The sequence below is a fragment of the Balaenoptera musculus genome, chromosome 2 (assembly GCF_009873245.2).
Source record: "Balaenoptera musculus isolate JJ_BM4_2016_0621 chromosome 2, mBalMus1.pri.v3, whole genome shotgun sequence".
NCBI lineage: Eukaryota > Metazoa > Chordata > Mammalia > Artiodactyla > Balaenopteridae > Balaenoptera > Balaenoptera musculus.
The window spans coordinates 172,445,226-172,451,225 of record NC_045786.1 but is presented as its reverse complement, the minus strand read 5'-3'; positions in this window follow the sequence as shown (position 1 = coordinate 172,451,225).

Below are 6,000 nucleotides of genomic sequence, written 5' to 3'. Positions count from 1 at the left end.
TTTCTATTATTTTTTCTTGTGTTTGTTTTAGGCTTAAATTGTTCTTCTTTCTCAAGTTTCCTAAGATGAATGCTTAGATTATTGATTTTAGATGTTTCTTTTTTAATGCATGCATTTAATGCTATACATTTCTCTCTAAGCCTTACTTTCACTGCATCCCACAAATTTTGAAAGTTGTATTTTCACTTTCATTTAGTTAAAAATATTTAAAAATTTCTCTTGAGACTTCTTACATGACCCATGTGTTTTTTAGATGTGTGTTGTTTAATCTCCAAATATTTTTGGATTTTCCAGCTATCTTTCTATTACTGATTTCTTGTTTAATTCCACTGTGGCCTGAGATGAAAGTTTGTATGACTTCTATTCTTTTAAATTTGTTAACGTGTACTTTAGGGTTCCAAATGTGGTCTGTCTTGGTGAATGTTTCACGTGAGCTTGTGACAAGTGTATATTCTGCTGTGGTTGGAATATTCTAGAAATGCCAATTAGATCAAGTTGATTGATAGTGCTGTTCATGTCATCGATATCCTTACTGATTTTCTGCATGCTTCATCTATCGATTACTGAAAGAGTGGTGTTGAAGTCTCCAACTATAATAGTGGATTTGTCTGTTTCTCCATGTAGTTCTGTCAGTTTCTGCTTTGTGTATTTTGAAGTTCTATTGTTAGATGCATACACATTAAGGATTATTCTTCTTGAAGAATTGACGCCTTTATCATTATGTAATGTTCCTCTTTATCCCTGATAATTTTCCTTGCTCTGAAGTCTGCTTTGCCTGAAATTAATAAAGCTATATTAGCTTTTTTTTTTTTTGATTTGTGTTGGCGTGGTATATCTTTCTCCATTCCTTTGTTTTTAATCTATATGTGTCATTATATCTATAGTCGGTTTCTTATTGATACCATACAGCTGGGTCTTGTTTCTTTAATCTACTCTAATTGGTGTATTTAGATCATTCATATTTAAAGTGATTATGGATAGAGTTGGATTACTATGTACTATATTTGTAACTGTTTTCTTTTCATTGTTCCTGTTCTTTGTTTCTTTTTTCTTCTCCTCTTTTTTCTGCCTTCTCTAGTCTTAACTGAGCATTTTTTAATGGTTCCATTTTCTCTCCTCTCTTAGGCATATCAATTATACTTTAAAAAATTTTAGTGGTAGCCCCAGAGTTGGGAATTTACATTTATAACTAATTTAAGTCCATGTTCAAATAACACTACTTCACACGTGTGAAAGTACCTTATAACAGAGTATTCCCAATTTCTCCCTCCTATATCTTTTAAATTTGTTGGCATTAATTTCACTTATTCATATGCTATTAGCACAAAATATGTTTTTACTATTATTACTTTAAATAAACATTTATCTATCAGATTAATTATGAATGAGAAAAATAAAATATTTCATTTTACCTTTTAAAAATCCTTCTCTGATACTTTTCCTTTTTAAAAAAAATGTAGGTTCAAGTTTCTGACCTATATATGTTTTTCCTTCTCTTTGAAGAACTTCTTTTAACATTTTTTTGCAAGGCAGGTCTGGGGATGAATTCCTTCAATTTTTATTAGTCTGGAAAGCTTTTGTTTCTCCTTCATTTTTGAAGGATAGTTTTTCTGGAGATAGAGGTATATATTGGTTGGTGGGCCTTTTCTTTAAACACTTAAATATTTCACTTCACTCTATTCTTGCTTGCTTTCTGATGAGAAATCTGATGTAATTATAATCCTTTTTTCCTCTCTAGGTTAGGTGTCTTTTTCCTATTGCTTCTTTCAAAATTTTCTCTTTTTCTCTAGCTTGAATATGAAATGCCTAGGTGTAGATTTTTTGGGTATTTTTCCTACTTGGTGTTTTCTGAGCTTCTTAGATCTGTGGTTTGCTATCTGTCATTCATTTTGGAAAGTTCCCAGCCATTCTTACTTCAAATATTTCTTCTTCTCCATTCTCTCCTTATGGTATTGCAATTATGTGCATGTTACATCTTTTGAAACTGTTCCACAGTTCTTGGATGTTTTGTTCTCTCTTTGTTTCATTCTTTTCCTCTTTGCATTTCAATTTGGAAAGTTTCTATTGACGTATTTTCCAAGCTCACTAATTCTTTCCTTGGCCACGTCCAATCTACTGACGAGTCCATCAGAGGCATTCCTCATTTCTGTTACTGTGTTTCCAATTACTAGCATTTCCTTTTGATTCTTTCTTAGAGTTTCCATCTCTCTGCTTACATTATCTATCGATTATTGCATGTTGTCTACTTTTTCTGCCAGCACTCTTAGCATATTGATCATAGTTATTTTAATTTCTTGATCTGATAATTCTGACATCTGTGTCACAGGCAAATTTAACAGGCAAGTGACAGATGAAGAGCATACTTGCAACATCTAAAACTGACCATGGGTTAATGTCTAGAATATACAAAGACTACAAGAAAAACCCTGGAAACCTCGCTGGAAAAATTAGTGATCAATAATAGCTACCATTTATATAGTGATCACAGGCTTCTACGCACTTACACAAATGTCAGAACAGAATGCATAAGACCTGTGAGAATCATGAGGAGGGAGGTTTTGGGTGGGTGGTGGTGGGGATTGAGAAGGACTATCTGGAGGTGATGGGTTCTGAAGAATAAATAGGAGCTTGCTGGGGAAGGGGGTGTGGTATAGGCATTCTGGGCTGTGGGAACAGCCTGACCAAATGTGTGGAGAGAGTCGTATGCAAGTCAAGTTTCTCACAAATACATGAGAGTCAGTGGTAAGAGATACAGCCAGAAAGGCAGGCTGAAGAGTGAGGATGTGATCCTCTAGGTAGTAGGGAGCCATGGATGGTTCTTGAGCGGGTGCACTGTGAAGTGAAAGTGCTAGTTATGAATACAAGATGGATAGTCAGGGTGGGAGAAGATCTGGTGATGTGGTCTGACAGAAGTTGTCTTCAGGTCTAGTGAAGGAGGTAGAACATGCAAGACTTTGTGACTTGGCATGAGGTTTGAGGAAGAAGTTGGGGGCTTTCCCCCATCTCTGGTTCAGAGTACTGGGCAGATGGAGCTGCTGGTCAGGAGGGTGGAAGAGCAGGTGGGGGACATGAAGAGAACAGGCTGGGATGGGTCTCAGGAGCCAGGGGCGGCCAGGGGCTTGGGGTGGAGGGTGGGCTGCTGTCCCCGAGGCAGGCATTGGAGAGTGTAGGGAGGCCTCTGGGGGACTGTCTAAGGGTCACTTGCACTTAGTGGGCGATTGGAGGCCAAGGAGCAGGCATGGCTGGGGATGTAGGACCCTGCATCCCGGGCGCCGTGGCCACCTCAGTTCCTTGAGGTGGTGACCAGACCTGAGGCCAGTACAGCTATCCCGCACTTCCTGGGCCTGGAGTGTGGGGTGGTCAAGCGAGAGCAGTGAGGTCCTACCTGGACCAGAGACCCAGGACACTAAACAGCAGCAAGAAGGTTTGGGTGGAGGAAGTCGGGCATGGGGCGCTCCAGGCCACCCCCTTTGAGAGGTAGGAGGACAAGGGCCCACCCCAGGGTCTTTCCCACCACCGCTCCATTTTCATGCTGAGGGGAGGGGTCTGGGCTCAGCTCCAGGCACCCTCTGGGCCCCCTGCACCCCCAGGTAGAGGCTGGGGGTGCCTCCTGAGCCTGTATGTGTGAGCCAGAGTTGTCAAGAGGTGGGTCTTGATTTATGCCTTGGTGTCTGTCCTCTGCCCGCAGACACATCCCTTCTGCAAACCTCAGCACACCAGTCCCCCACCCAGAACCTCCCTTAGTCCATTTTCTCTGCTCCGAGAATGAGAAGGCCCGCTCTGGAGATGTGCACTTTTGACCTCCAATGGACACCCACTTTTTCTACCTCTTCAACAGCCTCCAGCCACCCTGCCCCCTGCTCGCACCTTCACTACCTCTTTGCTGGAACAGCCGAGCGTGTCCCAACTCTGGACCTTTGCTCCTGCTGTTCCCGCTGCCGCCGGGGCACCTTGATGGTCTTTCAGGCCTTACTCAGGTTAGAAGGGATCACTATCATCACCCTACCTTGCTTTTTCCCTTTAGCTTTATATTTATTTTCATGTTTTCTTGTTTGCCTGTCGGATGAGTGTTGGTACGTGGTTGGGACTTCAGATCTTGTGGTCATTATGTTTTTAGAATAAAGCTAGTTAAAATGACTTAAAGAGACCACTGGAGGGGTGGTCTTGAATTTGGGGACACAAATCCTGCAGTGAGTTTAAGCAGTAAAACTATAAAGTTATGTACTCTCTCACCTTCTCCGCTGAATGTATGCTTTGACTGATAATTTGGGTTTATATTTTCTGATTCAAATAAGAGCCACAGCAGTAACTTCACTGTGAATGATTTTAAACATGGTATTGGAGAGAGATGTTAAACATGCCATTGCGAGACTTTCTGACAGAAAGTCAATAAGGGAGGTTGGAAAAGCTAGAAGTGTTTAAACCTTTAGGGACAAGCTGATCCAACTTGTTCTCCATTGCCCCTGTGGACAGAGCCAGGGCTGGGGTGAGGGTGGGAGAGTTATGGAGCGGACCTAACTTAGCCAAAGGAAAAATTCTCTATCTGTGAAGAATGAGCCAAAAGGCTATGTGCCTCTGGGCCCTTGGAGGTATGAGATCTTTGCCACTGGAGGAGTGAATGGAGAGGGTTCTGCGGAGGAAGAGTCCAGGATATGGGAAGGCCTTGCTTACACCTCTAGGTTGGGTGGAGTGGCCAGCAGGGCCCCACATTTGGAACTTGTGATTTGTAGCTTCTTTAGGCAGGTCTCAGGGGCTTGGACCTCAGAGCCAGGGGACAGGGTCCTCCTAAGAGGATCACAGTACTACCCCAGTCTACCAGCACCCTCCCCCTCCCCTGAACCAGAGTCCCAAACTTCCTTCTTCACAATTTCCCCCACCCCCTGTTTTTCCCAGAAGAAATTGTAGCTGGAAGCCCATAGTGCAGGTAAGACATGGGCTTTCTGATGGGCTGGGAGGGAGAAGAGCTGCTTACATTGCCTTTTCCACAGGCCACTCCTTCTAAAAGGCTCCTCGGTGGAAGCTTGTACTTCAGGGACAGCCCAGGATAAAGGCCCTTCCCCATCTGGGCCCAGTGGCTGAAGACTTGCCTGCCTCGCCACCCCCCATACCCTGCCTTACCACCCAGACTTACCAAACATGCCCTTTCTTATTATCCCTCACACTTTTCCACTTCAAATGTCCAGTTCCATTCTGCCTACTGGATGAACTCCTATACATCCTTCAAAACCCAGCCTGGTTTCTCCCTCTCTTGTAAGCCTTCTCTACTCCTATGTGGTATTTTTAATTCTTCCCCTGAGATCCCCCTACACTGGATATACAGCTCTCCTACAGCAGGCATTGCCCTGTGTTATCATTATGTGCTGATGTGTCTGTTGTCAGTAAAGGACCGTGTTAATACTTCTCTGTGTGTCCCTGGTGCCCTGAAGCTGCTGGGGCCAGGATGGTCTGGCAAGAGCAGGTGTTTAGAGAATATTTATTGATTCAATGCATGGATGGATGGATGGGTGGATGGAGGGATGGGTGGATGGGTGGGTGGATGGATGGATGGGTGGGTGGATGGATGGATGGATGTGTCGATGGATGGGTGGATGGATGGGTGGATGGATGGGGGTGGATGGATGGGTGGGTGGATGGAGGGATGGGTGGATGGATGGGTGGATGGATGGGTGGATGGATGGGTGGTGGATGGAGGGATGGGTGGATGGATGGGTGGTGGATGGGTGGATGGATGGGTGGTTGGATGGAGGGATGGGTGGATGGATGGGTGGATGGATGGGTGGATGGGGGTGGATGGATGGATGTGTTGATGGATGGGTGGGTGGATGGATGGATGGGTGGGTGGATGGATGGATGGATGGATGGATGGATGGATGGATGTGTGGGTGGATGGGTGGATGGATGGGTGGATGGATGGCCTGGCTGACCTCAGGCAGTGGGCCTGGAATGTTTAGTTCCCAGAGCACAGATTTCTGCCCCCGCCTCCCCCGGGGCAGAGGACAC